We start from the raw sequence: 14,765 nt of genomic DNA on the forward strand, positions 1-14,765 counted from the left end.
CAATCCCGTATACAATTCCCTTTGTCTAGTGGTACGATACTTGCCCAAGATTCGATCGTCGGTATCCCGATACCTTGTTCAATCTTGTTACCGGCAAGTCTCTTTACTCGTTCTGTAACACATCATCCCGTGATCAACTCCTTGGTCACATTGTGCACATTATGATGATGTCCTACCGAGTGGGCCCAGAGATACCTCTCTGTTTACACGGAGTGACAAATCCCAGTCTTGATTCGTGCCAACCCAACAGACACTTTCGGAGATACCTATAGTGTACCTTTATAGCCACCCAGTTACGTTGTGACGTTTGGCACACCCAAAGTATTCCTGCAGTATCCGGGAGTTGCACAATCTCATGGTCTAAGGAAATGATACTTGACATTTAGAAAAGCTTTAGCATACGAACTACACGATCTTTGTGCTAGGCTTAGGATTGGGTCTTGTCCATCACATCATTCTCCTAATGATGTGATCCCGTTATCAACAACATCAAATGTCCATGGTTAGGAAACCGTAACCATCTATTGATCAACGAGCTAGTCAACTAGAGGCTTACTAGGGACATGATGTTGTCTATGTATCCACACATGTATCTGAGTTTCCTATCAATACAATTCTAGCATGGATAATAAACGATTATCATGAACAAGGAAATATAATAATAACCAATTTATTATTGCCTCTAGGGCATATTTCCAACAGTCTCCCACTTGCACTAGAGTCAATAATCCAGTTCACATCGCTATGTGATTAACACTCAAGGTCACATCCCCATGTGACTAACACCCAAAGAGTTCTGGGTTTGATCATGTTATGCTTGTGAGAGAGGTTTCAGTCAACGGGTCTCCAACATTCAGATCCGTATGTACTTCGCAAATTTCTATGTCATCTTGTGGATGCAACTACTACGCTACATTTGGAGACATTTCAAATAACTGTTCTACTTGGAGCTATTCTAAATTGTTGCTCCATTATACGTATCCGGTATCTCTACTCAGAGCTATCCGGATAGGTGTTAAGCTTGCATCGACGTAACTCTTTACGTCGAACTCTTTATCACATCCATAACCGAGAAACATATCCTTATTCCTCTAAGGATAATTTAGACCGCTATCTGGTGATATACTCCTAGATTACCTTTGTACACTCTTGCTAGATATGTGGCAAGGCACACATCAGGTGCGGTACTCAGCATGGCACACCGTATAGAGCCTATGACAAAAGCATAGGGGACGACCTTCGTCCTTCCTCTTTCTTCTGCCGTGGTCGAGCTTTAAGTCTTAACTTCATACCTTACAACTCAGGCAAGAACTCCTTCTTTGACTGATCCATCTTGAACACCTTCAAGATCATGTCAAGGTATGTGCTCATTTGAAAGTACCATTAAGCGTTTTGATCTATCCTCATAGATCTTGATGCTCAACGTTCAAGTAGCTTAATCCAGGTTTTCCATTGAAAAACACTTTTCAAATAACTCTGCATGCTTTCCAGAAATTCTACGTCATTTCTGATCAACAATATGTCAACAACATATATTCATCAGAAATTCTATAGTGCTCCCACTCACTTCTTTGGAAATACAAGTTTCTCATAAACTTTGCATACACCCAAAATCTTTGATCATCTCATCAAAGCATACATTCGAACTCCGAGATGCTTACTCCAGTCCTTAGAAGGATTGCTGGAGCTTTGCGTACATGTTAGCATCTTTCAGGATTGACAAAACCTTCTATTGTATCACATACAACTTTTCTTACGAAAACTTGGTAAGAAAACTTGTTTTGACATCCATTTGAAAGATTTCATAATCGAAAAATACAGCTAATGCTAACATGATTCCGACGGACTTAAGCATCGCTACGGGTGAGAAATTCTCATCGTAGTCAACTCCTTGAACTTGTCGGAAAAAACATCTTAACAACAAGTCGAGCTTTCTTAATGGTGATACTTACCATCATTGTCCGTCTTCCTTTTAAAATCCATATGTACCTAACAGCCTTACGACCATCAAGTAGTTCTTCCAAAGTCTACACGTTGTTTTCATATATGGATCCTCTCTCGGATTATATGCCCTCGAGCCATTTTGGAATCCAGGCCCACCATCGCTTCTCCATAGCTCGTAGGTTCATTGTTGTCTAGCAACATGACTTCCAAGACAGGATTACGTACCACTCTGAAGCAGTACGCATCCTTGTCATCCCACAAGGTTTGGTAGTGACTTGATCTGAAGTTTCATGATCACTATCATAAGCTTCTACTTCAATTGGTGTAGGTGCCACAGGAACAACTCCCTGTGCCCTGCCACACACTAGTTGAAGAGACGGTTCAATAACCTCATCAAGTCTCCACCATCCTCCCACTCAATTCTTTCGAGAGAAACTTTTCCTCGAGAAAGGACCTGATTCTAGAAACAATCCCTTATTGCTTTTGGATCTGAGACAGGAGGTATACCCAACTGTTTTGGGTGTCCTATGAAGATGCATTTATCCGCTTTGGGTTCTAGCTTATCAGCCTGAAACTTTTTCGCATAAGCATTGCAGCCCCAAACTTTTAAGAAATGACAGCTTAGGTTTCTCTAAACCATAGTTCATACGGTGTCATCTCATCGGAATTACGTGGTGCCCTATTTAAAGTGAATGTGGTTGTCTCTAATGCCTAACCCATAAACTATCGTGGTAATTCGATAAGAGACATCATGGTATGCATCATATCCAATAGGGTGCAGTTATGATGTTCGGACACACCATCACACTATGGTGTTCCAGGCTGTATCGGTTGTGAAACAATTTCCACAATGTCTTAATTCTGTGCCAAACTCGTAATTCAGATATTCATCTCTACGATCATATCATAGACATTTTATCCTCTTGTCACGATGATGTTCAACTTCACTCTGAAATTACTTGAACCTTTCAATAATTCAGACTTATGTTTCATCAAGTAAATATACTCAGTATCTACTGAAATCATCTGTGAAGTAAGAACATAACGATATCCACTACATGCCTCAGCACTCATTGGACCGCGCACATCAAGATGTATTACTTCCAACAAGTTGCTTTCTTGTTCCATTTTACTGAAAACGAGGCTTTCAGTCATCTTGCCCATGTGGTATGATTTGCATGTCTCAAGTGATTCAAAATCAAGTGAGTCCAAACGATCCATCTATATAGAGTTTCTTCATGCATATCTACCAACAAACATGGTTCGCGTGTCTCAATCCTTTCAAAAATGAGTGAGTCCAAAGATCCATCAACATGGAGCTTCTTCATGCGTTTTATACCAATATGTCTCAAATTGCAGTGCCACATTTGTGTGGTACTATCATTACTATCTTATACCTTTGGCATGAAAATGTGTATCACTACGATTGGGATGGTATTATTGAAATAAATAGAGTAACCATTATTCTCCTTAAATGAATAACTGTATCACGATAGACATAATCCAATCATGTCTATGCTCAACGCAAACACCAAATAACAATTATTTAGGTTTTAATACCAATCTCGATGGTAGAGGGAGCGTACGATATTTGATCAACCTTGGAAATACTTCCAACACATATCGTCATCTCACCTTTTAGCTAGTCTCCGTTTATTCCGTAGCCTTTTGTTTCGAGTTAATAACACTTAGCAACCGAACCGGTATCTAATACCCTGGTGCTACTAGGAGTACTAGTAAAGTACACATTATAATGCATATCCAATATACTTCTGTCGATCTTGCCAGCCTTCTCATCTACCAAGTATCTAGGGTGGTTCTGCTTCAGTGACTGTTCCCCTTATTACAGAAGCACTTAGTCTCGGGCTTGGGTTCAACTTTGGGTTTCTTCACTAGAACAGCAACTGATTTGTTGTTCCATGAAGTATCCCTTTCTTGACCTTGCCCTTCTTCAAACTAGTGGTTTTACTAACCATCAACGATTGATGCTCCCTTTTGATTTCTACTTTTCGCGGTGTCGCGAATAGCTCAGGGATCATATCTATCCCTGATATGTTATAGTTCATCACGAAGCTCTAGTAGCTTGGTAGCAGTGACTTTGGAGAACGATCACTATTTCATCTGGAAGATCAACTCCCACTCGATTCAAGCGATTGTTGTACTCAGACAATCTGAGCACAAGCTCAAGAATGAGCTTTTCTCCCTTATTATGCAGGCTAAGAAAATCGTCGGAGGTCTTATACCTCTTGACGTGGGCACGAGCCTGAAATCCCAATTTCAGTCCTTGGAACATCTCATATGTTCTGCGATGTTTCAAAAACGTCTTTGGTGCCTCAATTCTAAACCATTTAGCATTACGCATTGAACTATCATGTAGTCATCAAAACGTGTATGTCAGATGTTCGCAACATCCACAGACGACGTTCGAGGTTCAGCACACTGAGCGGTGCATTAAAGACATAAGCCTTCTACTGTCTGCATAAATGCTACTATCAACATTCAACTAATTTTTCTCTAGGAACATATCTAAACAGTAGAACTGAAGCGCGAGCTATGACATAATTTGCGAAGACCTTTTGACTATGTTCAGGATAATTAAGTTCATCTTATGAACTCCCACTCAGATAGACATCCGTCTAGTCATCTAAGTGATTACATGATCCGAGTCAACTAGGCCATGTCCGATCATCACGTGAGACGGACTAGTCATCATCGGTGAACATCTTCATGTTGATCGTATCTACCATACGACTCATGCTCGACCTTTCGGTCTCTTGTGTTCCGAGGCCATGTCTGTACATGCTAGGCTCGTCAAGTCAACCTAAGTGTTTCGCGTGTGTAAATCTGTCTTACACCCGTTGTATGTGAATGTTAGAATCTATCACACCTGATCATCATGTGGTGCTTCGAAACGACGAACTTTCGCAACGGTGCACAGTTAGGGGGAACACTTTCTTGAAATTTTAATGAGGGATCATCTTATTTACTACCGTTGTTCTAAGCAAATAAGATGCATAAACATGATAAACATCACATGCAATCAAATAATAGTGACATGATATGGCCAATATCATATAGCTCCTTTGATCTCCATCTTGGGGCTCCATGATCATCTTGTCACCGGCATGACACCATTATCTCCATCATCATGATCTCCATCATCGTGTCTCCATGAAGTTGTCTCACCAACTTATTACTTCTACTACTATGGCTACCGGTTAGCAATAAAGTAAAGTAATTACATGGCGTTGTTCAATGACACGCAGGTCATACAATAAATAAAGACAACTCCTATGGCTCCTGGCGATTGTCATACTGATCGACATGCAAGTCGTGATTCCTATTACAAGAACATGATCAATCTCATACATCACATATCATTCATCACATTCTTCTTGGCCATATCACATCACATAGCATACCCTACAAAAACAAGTAAGACGTCCTCTAATTGTTGTTTCCATGTTTTACGTGGCTGCTATGGGTTTCTAGAAAGAACGTTTCTTACCTATGCAAAACCACAACGTGATATGCCAATTGCTATTTACCCTTCATAAGGACCCTTTTCATCGAATCCGTTCCGACTGAAGTGGGAGAGACTGGCACCCGCTAGCCACCTTATGCAACTAGTGCATGTCAGTCGGTGGAACCTGTCTCACGTAAGAGTACGTGTAAGGTCGGTCTGGGCCGCTTCATCCCACAATACCGTCGAAACAAGATTGGACTAGTAACGGTAAGCATATTGAACAAAATCAACGCCCACAACTACTTTGTGTTCTACTCGTGCATAGAATCTACGCAATAGACCTAGCTCATGATGCCACTGTTGGGTAACGTAGCAGAAATTCAAAATTTTCTTACGTGTCACCAAGATCTATCTATGGAGAAACCAGCAACGAGGGGAAGGAGAGTGCATCTACATACCCTTGTAGATCGCTAAGCGGAAGCATTCAGGAGAACGGGGTTGAAGGAGTCGTACTCGTCGTGATCCAAATCACCGGAGATCCTAGTGCCGAACGGACGACACCTCCGCGTTCAACACACGTACAGCCCGGTGACATCTCCATGCCTTGATCCAGCAAGGAGAGAGGGAGAGGTTGAGGAAGACTCCATCCAGCAGCAGCACAACGGCATGGTGGTGGTGGAGGAGCATGGTGATCCAGCAGGGCTTCGCCAAGCACCGCGATATATGAGGAGAAAGAGAGGTAGGGCTGCGCCAGGGAGAGGTCAGAAACTCATGTGTTGGCAGCCCCAAAGACCACAACTATATATAGGGGAGAGGGAGGGGGCTGCGCCCCCACCTAGGGTTCCACCCTAGGGGCGGCGGCCAGCCCAGATCCCATCTGGTGGGGCGGCCAGGGGAGGGGGAGAGGGAGGCGCACCAGGCATGGGCCCTAAGGCCCATCTGCCCTTAGGGTTTGCCCCCCTTCCTCCCCTTAGGCGCCTTGGGCCCTTGTGGGAGGGGGGGCGCACCAGCCCACCTGGGGCTGGTCCCCTCCCACACTTGGCCCATGCAGCCCTCCGGGGCTTGTGGCCCCACTTGGTGGACCCCCGGGACCCTCCCGGTGGTCCCAGTACGTTACCGATAAAACCCGAAACCTTTCCGGTGACCAAAACAGGACTTCCCATATATAATCTTTACCCCCGGACCATTTCGGAACTCCTCGTGACGTCCGGGATATCATCCGGGACTCCGAACAACATTCGGTAACCACGTATATCTATTCCTTATAACCCTAGCGTCATCGAACCTTAAGTGTGTAGACCCTACGGGTTCGGGAACCATGCAGACATGACCGAGACGTTCTCCGGTTAATAACCAACAGCGGGATCTGGATACCATGTTGGTTCCCACATGTTCCACGATGATCTCATCGGATGAACCACGATGTTGAGGATTCGATCAATCCCGTATACAATTCCCTTTGTCTAGTGGTACGATACTTGCCCGAGATTCGAAAGTCGGTATCCCGATACCTTGTTCAATCTCGTTACCGGCAAGTCTCTTTACTCGTTCCGTAACACATCATCCCGTGATCAACTCCTTGGTCACATTGTGCACATTATGATGATGTCCTACCGAGTGGGCCCAGAGATGCCTCTCCGTTTACACGGAGTGACAAATCCCAGTCTCGATTCGTGCCAACCCAACAGACACTTTCGGAGATACCTGTAGTGTACCTTTATAGCCACCCAGTTACGTTGTGACGTTTGGAACACCCAAAGTATTCCTACGGTATCCGGGAGTTGCACAATCTCATGGTCTAAGGAAATGATACTTGACATTTAGAAAAGCTTTAGCATACGAACTACATGATCTTTGTGCTAGGCTTAGGATTGGGTCTTGTCCATCACATCATTCTCCTAATGATGTGATCCCGTTATCAACGACATCCAATGTCCATGGTCAGGAAACCGTAACCATCTATTGATCAACGAGCTAGTCAACTAGAGGCTTACTAGGGACATGATGTTGTCTATGTATCCACACATGTATCTGAGTTTCCTATCAATACAATTCTAGCATGGATAATAAACGATTATCATGAACAAGGAAATATAATAATAACCAATTTATTATTGCCTCTAGGGCATATTTCCAACACTAGTCACTTCACGTACTCCATATTCTTCTTTAGAGGAAGATGATCCTGTTGTGCAATGACAAGAGGACTACTAAATGCTAGCATCCCTGTTTGCTCGAAAAAGGAAAGGAAATATTTAAAACAGCACAGATGAAGCACTTCTCAAGGACAATACCACTTTTTCATGACAGTATCTAAACAGTAGCACAACACCAATAGAGATGACAAAGCTCAATCATATGGATGAAATCAGTGGGCGAGTACCAACCTTTGTCAGGAGGCTTATTGTGTAGAGCATACAGATGAAGCACTTCTCCGGAACCATCTGTTGCTATCTACGGTGGTGGCCATGCTTACTATATACTCCTCGATTAGTTTAATGTTTCCAACATCTTCTTGTGCAGTTCCCCTAAAATATATGGTATCTTCAAAGAAGATCCCTGTTAGCACAAGTAGAGATAATTACATATTACATTAAGAGTGGCATCAAATCAGTGGAAAAACAATTGCTCGTTCCAGCCATAGCAATAAATTAAGATGCAAAACTATATCATTACTTGTGTCATCACAGTTCCAGTGCTTCATTACAGCACCGGGAGTTGATTTTTGTTTTTCTTCCGCTTGTTCTTCCCCTTCATCACTTGGTTCAATAACAGACAAGCTTTGCCTTCAATGTAAGATTTGGCATGTCAATTAGGGAGCACAAGTATAGTACTAAACTTAATTTTCTAATGAAAGTGGAAAAATACAGGCCAGCAGTTGTGAAATATCCTTATCTTACCTTAATGGGATATTACGGTGCACATACAGATTGGAAGTCTTGTCTCCATTTGTGTAGTTCACTAAAATCAAGCAACATTATCGTACAAGTAGCACAACATATGAAAGCACATTGCAGAATCATGTGAAAGAAGGCTAGTACTGACCTCTCATGATGCGGAATTCAAACAACTCACAAGAAGAAGATCTAAACCAAATTCGCCTTAACGGATAGGAAGTAAGATATCCTCTTGTGTAGTTCCACTAAATCAAGCAATCAAGCAACGTTGCCGGTGTGACATTTTGGTTGAACTGCACAAAACACTCTTAAAACAAGTGTGTTTTGTGCAGTGCAACAAAAGGTTACAATGGCAATGAGGTGAAGTAGATAACCCTGTTTACACAGAGGTGTAAAGGAAACAATTAGTGGTTAATAATGATGGATGACACGGAAGCCAACAAAAAGAAGCATCTACCTTATCTAAATGGGAAAGAAAGCAAGACAGTAGCATTTCTCAAACGGTGGCATTGATTAATATTAACATAGAGATTATATTAACGATAAAATTCATTAAACATGTAATTTGCTTTTAACTGTGGCATTGCATCAATTTTCCAGCGGCATTATTAGAGGGTGTTTGTTTACAGGGACATTTTGGTGTAGGGACTAAAAAAACTCTGTGTCAGTCCCATCTAAACCAAACAGGAGGGACTTTTAGGGACTAAAAGTGGGCATTTGGGACTAAAGAAAGAAGACCCCGGGGGAGTCTTTTGGGGACTTTTTCCAACAGTTGCTCCTGCCACGCATCGCACCTTGTCTCTATTAGTTCATTACTAGGGGTAACATGGTCTTTTAGCATGTCATTTAATAACCTCTAGTCCATGTTTAGTCCCTGGAACCAAGCAGGTAGGGACTAGGGAGTTTTTAACCAAACATGGCCTTAGATTAACAACAACTAATGAGTTGCACGGGACAGTGGATGCACCAGCACCATGTGCATCTACCGATGTACTGTGGTCATGCACAGTCTATTGCAACAAAGAACAAACAACCAAGGAGCATATTTGTGTTGGTCCCAGTTTTGTTATATTTAGACACCTTTCCCTATGTGAGCGCAGCAAATCTAGTCCTGCTCAAACTCTATAGCCTTGTCCCTTCATTTCCTTGTTGAACTAGTACTTTCGCCCCTTCCTTTCCTCTTTGAACCATGTCCTAGATTTATGCGATACAACTTTCCCCACTACTTTCCCCCATTTCTTTCCTCTTTGAACCACGTCCTAGATTCATGCTATACAACTTTCCCCCTTCATATCCTCTTTGAACCACGTCCTAGATTCATACTATATACAACTTTTCCCACTACTTTGCCCCACTCCTTTCCTCTTTGAACCACGTCCTAGATTCATGGTATACATGAAGCTAGAGCAATGCATGTGGAGTAAGTAAATTATACCTTAAGGTTCTTGGGGCATGGTTCGGTGGGCGACGGGACGACGGCGAAGAAGAAGGGGTCGGAGGCCCTCCCGCGCCGCCGCTGGGTGGAAAGTGAACAGCTGCGTCGGTAGTCCCTCGCCGTCGGCGACAGCGTTAAGCCTCCTTCCCTTCTTGGCAGACGGATCTTGCCGGTTCTTTGAGCATCAGTGAGGGGAGAGAGAGGCCAACGAAGTCTTGTTTAGATCTGGAGAGGGCGAGAGAGTGTGAAGAGAGCAACTACAAGCACTGAGGCTCCAGCGGGAGAGGACGAGAGAGTGTGAAGAGAGCAACTACAAGCGCCGAGGCTCTAGCGTGTATATATATATATACTGGAGAGAGAGTGTGAAGCGTGCAAACCCTAGAAAACATTTTGACCAGTCAAAGAATCCTCCTGGCACAAATTATGCTCAAGTGTAGTTATCGAACCCGAGACCTCAAGTTTGATGAGCGAACAGGCTAACCAGCTACACAACCCTCCCATTATGTTCAACGAGAGGGAAATAACCTTTTATACATTCCTGCATTCGTGTGACAAGCATGCCGTGTTTTTGTGTGTGTGTGTGGGAGTCATTGGGATTTGAATCATAATCGTGTCATGTGGCTTTGGTGGTAAGACTATCCACAGTGGTGCAGAAATAATGCAGCCTTAGTCACCTTATCTCTCTCCATGTAGTACGTTGGGTCCTACCAGTCAGAGGGTGAAACAAACAAATTAATAAGAAAAATTAAAAGCGCCAGCAGTGTTTCTTACCTCACACATCTCGCTACTGCTCGGGAACACTGTCCAATTGATCCCTCTGTTCGCTCACGTACTATTTTAAGTGAATCCTTATTATAACATGCACACAAATTTTGGGCACTTGTATTCGACTTAAGTCAGTGTGCCACTGTATCTCGTATACTTACTACTCCCTCCATCTAGGTGTAATAAGTCACGTTAGAAGGTGCAACGGGACCAAGGTGCATGCGTGTGTGTGTGTGTGTGTGTGTTTAACAGCATGTGTGTGTTAGAGAGAGAGACAAATCGACCTACTCCTATAGAGAGATGTTGTGTAGTGTACGATTTTAGCCGCAAGAGTCGGTGCATCCTCTCGTTTCCGGGCGTGTCCGGTAGGGACATGCGGACAGCTGCCACGCCCGCTCCTGACCAGCCTGGCCCACCCAAAGCCCCTCCATCGCCCGCGCGCGCTTCCCACCTGAAATGGTCAGCGCCACTCCAAAGAATTGATGCCGCATTCATGCCCGGGGAGAGCGGACGCGACCTCTCACTGGCACAAGAGTGATGGTTGCTTCGTACGTCCAACTTACTGTTGGGTGTATGTGATTTGACGGCTCATTGGTCTTTATTACTGAGGTGGTAGGACTGCTGGATGTCCCACGCTTTTGGCGAAAGGAGGTACTACTACTAGATTACAATTTTCTCCATTCTTCCAGCGGAGGCGTGCAAGAGCAGTGAAAAACACGCAGGCTCAGTGATTACATGGCCCACCTCACACCATCACCGTGCGACACCTAACTCTTTACATAGTACTCCCTCCGTTCCTAAATATTACTAGATGAGTTCCCGCGCGTTGCCACGAAATAGCGGTATATCTCTCTGCGCAAAATTATCGATTTCATGGAACTAAAAAAACTCTATAACCGCATGACAAATGTGGTAGCCAAACTAGATAATCTCCCATCATCATTTAGATCATCCCACGTAAGGAAAAAAGATTAGCCAACTCCTACTGCATAATGGGATTAAATTTTCTTTTTGACATGTTATGGGACTTAAAAGCTCACTTACAAGCATGCTACCGGTGAATGCTTGCATGCAGACATGTTGATGTGATTTAAAACCCACTCACATGCATGTGCCATGGTATTTTTGCATGCTTGCATGTGGCTTAGTGCAGAGCCTCTCAATGTCTAGATCAGACGGCTATTATGGACTGATTTACTTCATCTAACGGCTACATCAATTTTGATGATGTGGCTCAAGGAGAGGATAGAGAATTCCTAGTAGTGGGGGCTAGCTATTACTAGTAGATAAGTCTTTGTAGAGATTCCACTACATACGAAACAAAATGAATGAATCTATACTTAAAATGCATCTATATACATCCGCATGTGGTTCATGGTGAAATCTCTACAAAGACTTATATTTAGGAATGGAGGAAGTACTAGTATAGTACGTACTGTAATTTATCAGCGAGATAAATTTGTACAATGCTATGAAGCTTCCAAAATATTAACCTTGCTATTGGCTCTTCGCCTCTTAGGGAAGTCGAGCAATAATGGTAGTGTAGTATATATCGTTCTGGCTATATGAGACCACCACGTGGGCGAGGGTCGAGGGGCGAGGGAGAGTGCTACATACGGAGCAAAATAAGTGAATCTACACTCTAAAATACGTCTATATACATCAGTGTTTGGAGTATGTACTAGTAGTTCATATTGAAATCTACTAAAGGACATATATATTCCAAACAATATGATATAATATCTATAACCAAGGTAGTAGGGAGGAGGAGTAAACGAAGGGAGTAGTAAATTTTTCTCCTCGTCCTGCGAGCCACCGCGCGCATGGGTGAGGGAGCAGGCGTAAGGCGGAGCAAGCTTCACCTCATCCTGCGAGCCACCGCGCCCGTGGGTGGGGGAGACGGCGTACTAAGCAAGCTTCTCCTCATTCTGCGAGTTGACGAGACACATCAAAAGTACTCCAGTGTATAGAGCCTTGCCTCTAAGGTAGGCCCCACATGGTTTGCCTCTTTTTTTTAACATAACACGTCAAGTCACAATTTGTTTGTTCACCCGTGGTAGACGATCCTCCCTCCACCAAGTGCACAACCAGTACACGTGCCAAATTACCACGTGGGCTGCCTTTTTCCTACAGAAATGAGCTCCACCGTGTACCCGCGCGGGTGTGGTTGGGAAAGAGACGGGAGTATGTGCGCCGTGCATGCACCTCTTCTCTTCGTGCACGTCCCCCACCTACATGGGTGTGTGTGAGAGATACAAACCGCGTTCTTGAGTGTTTTTTGTTTTGGGATGGGGGTGGGGTGGGGATTGATTTCGTGAATTATTTGTGGGAATATGTGTCGATGACATCTCAAACAAAATTTTGCATGCAATGTGTGTGAAATGGAGGCCTATCCATATCATACATAGAGGATTGGGCAATCCACGAGAAGAGAGGGAGGGGTCATAGCTATCGATAGAGTCAAAGAGAGGATCAAGTGGGTAGGTGCGAGATTGATGAAGAGAGCCATCGAAATTGTGTGTGTGTGCAAGTCAAAGATATAGGGCGACTGGCCTACGGAACATTAGAGGGCACATGTCAAGTTTGTGTGTGGCCGGGAGACATGACTAGAGCGCTCGATGTATCGGTGTGTGGGGGGGGAGGGGCGGGGGGAGGGGTAGGCAGAGGCCTAACTATAGAGGTAGAACGACTCGTATATGTGTTGAGAAGGAGAGACCCATCTATGTCTTGAGGGAGATCGTTCGACATCCATACATAACTGAAGGACGGGAAATATGATGGGACAGAGAGAGAGAGGGAGGGAGAGGGGTAGAGTGCTGGATGGGTGATGGAGTTGCTTCTCCAAGATGGTGGGAGAGGCATACTAGACAAACTGAGGGTGGAATGGCAATGTTATCAATAAGAGTGGGGATGTGTTTCTGTGTGTGCTTGTGCGTGATAGATCTGTTGGGACGCATCCATGGATGATGAAGGGGAACCATGTGTTTGGTAAGCAAACCTAACTAGATCGGTAGATCAATTGTTGTTTGTCGGAGGAAGGGAGAGACACAACTAATGAGGTATATTGATTGACGTGTGGGTAAAAACGAGTTATAAGGAGCTAGCTAGCTATATGTATAGCGAGAGATCGGTCGGTGTATGTCCATTTGTTAGTGGCAAATAAGGCCCAGCGAGACGGATAGACAGAGAGAATGCAGCTAGGAGGTGGTGCGAGAGGCCCAACTACTACCTAGATAGGGGGAGGAGTGTTCGGTTGTGAGATCGATGAAAAGAGGGGCGAGAGTTTACATGTGTGCCTGACCGTATGAGAGACATGAGGCAAGGACACATAAAGGAAGAGATTGAAGGTGTGGGTGTATGTTGTTGGCAGGCATCACTGGAGAGGTTTATCAATCTGTGTGTGTCAGAAAGGAGTTGTGGAGACTCTGGGATAATGACCTAAAGAAAAAAATGAATGTTCCCGGTGGATAGAATGCCGAGGGAGGGGGAGGGCGAGGAGGGCGTGTGCATGCACGAGAGAAAGTTAGTGGTAGCTACAAAGGTTAGAGGATTGTGTGGGTGTAAGAGACTAACAAAGACCATAATTTGATATGAAAGCGGATTCATATATTTGAATAGGAGATCATAGTGTTTTAAACATTGCATGCATGAATATAGCGGTGATACACGTGCTGTGCACATGTTATACCATAATGTGATAATGCATGGCGTTTGATGTATACTACATAACCTTCTTCTTGTAGACGTTGTTGGGCCTCCAAGTGCAGAGGTTTGTAGGACAGTAGCAAATTTCCCTCAAGTGGATGACCTAAGGTTTATCAATCCGTAGGAGGCGTAGGATGAAGATGGTCTCTCTCAAGCAACCCTGCAACCAAATAACAAAGAGTCTAGTGTGTCCCCAACACACCCAATACAATGGTAAATTGTATAGGTGCACTAGTTCGGCAAAGAGATGGTGATACAAGTGCAATATGGATGGTAGATAAAGGTATTTGTACTCTGAAAATATAAAAACAGCAAGGTAACCAATGATAAAAGTGAGCGTAAACGGTATTGCAATGATAGGAAATAAGGCCTAGGGTTCATACTTTCACTAGTGTAAGTCCTCTCAACAATACTAACATAATTGGATCATAAAATTATCCCTCAACATGGAACAAAGAGTCACTCCAAAGTCACTAATAGCGGAGAACGAATGAAGAGATTATGGTAGGGTACAAAACCACCTCAAAGTTATTCTTTCCAATCAATCCGTTGG

Source organism: Triticum urartu, chromosome 5A (genome assembly GCF_056163025.1).
Source record: "Triticum urartu cultivar PI428250 chromosome 5A, HENAU_Tu73, whole genome shotgun sequence".
Lineage (NCBI taxonomy): Eukaryota > Viridiplantae > Streptophyta > Magnoliopsida > Poales > Poaceae > Triticum > Triticum urartu.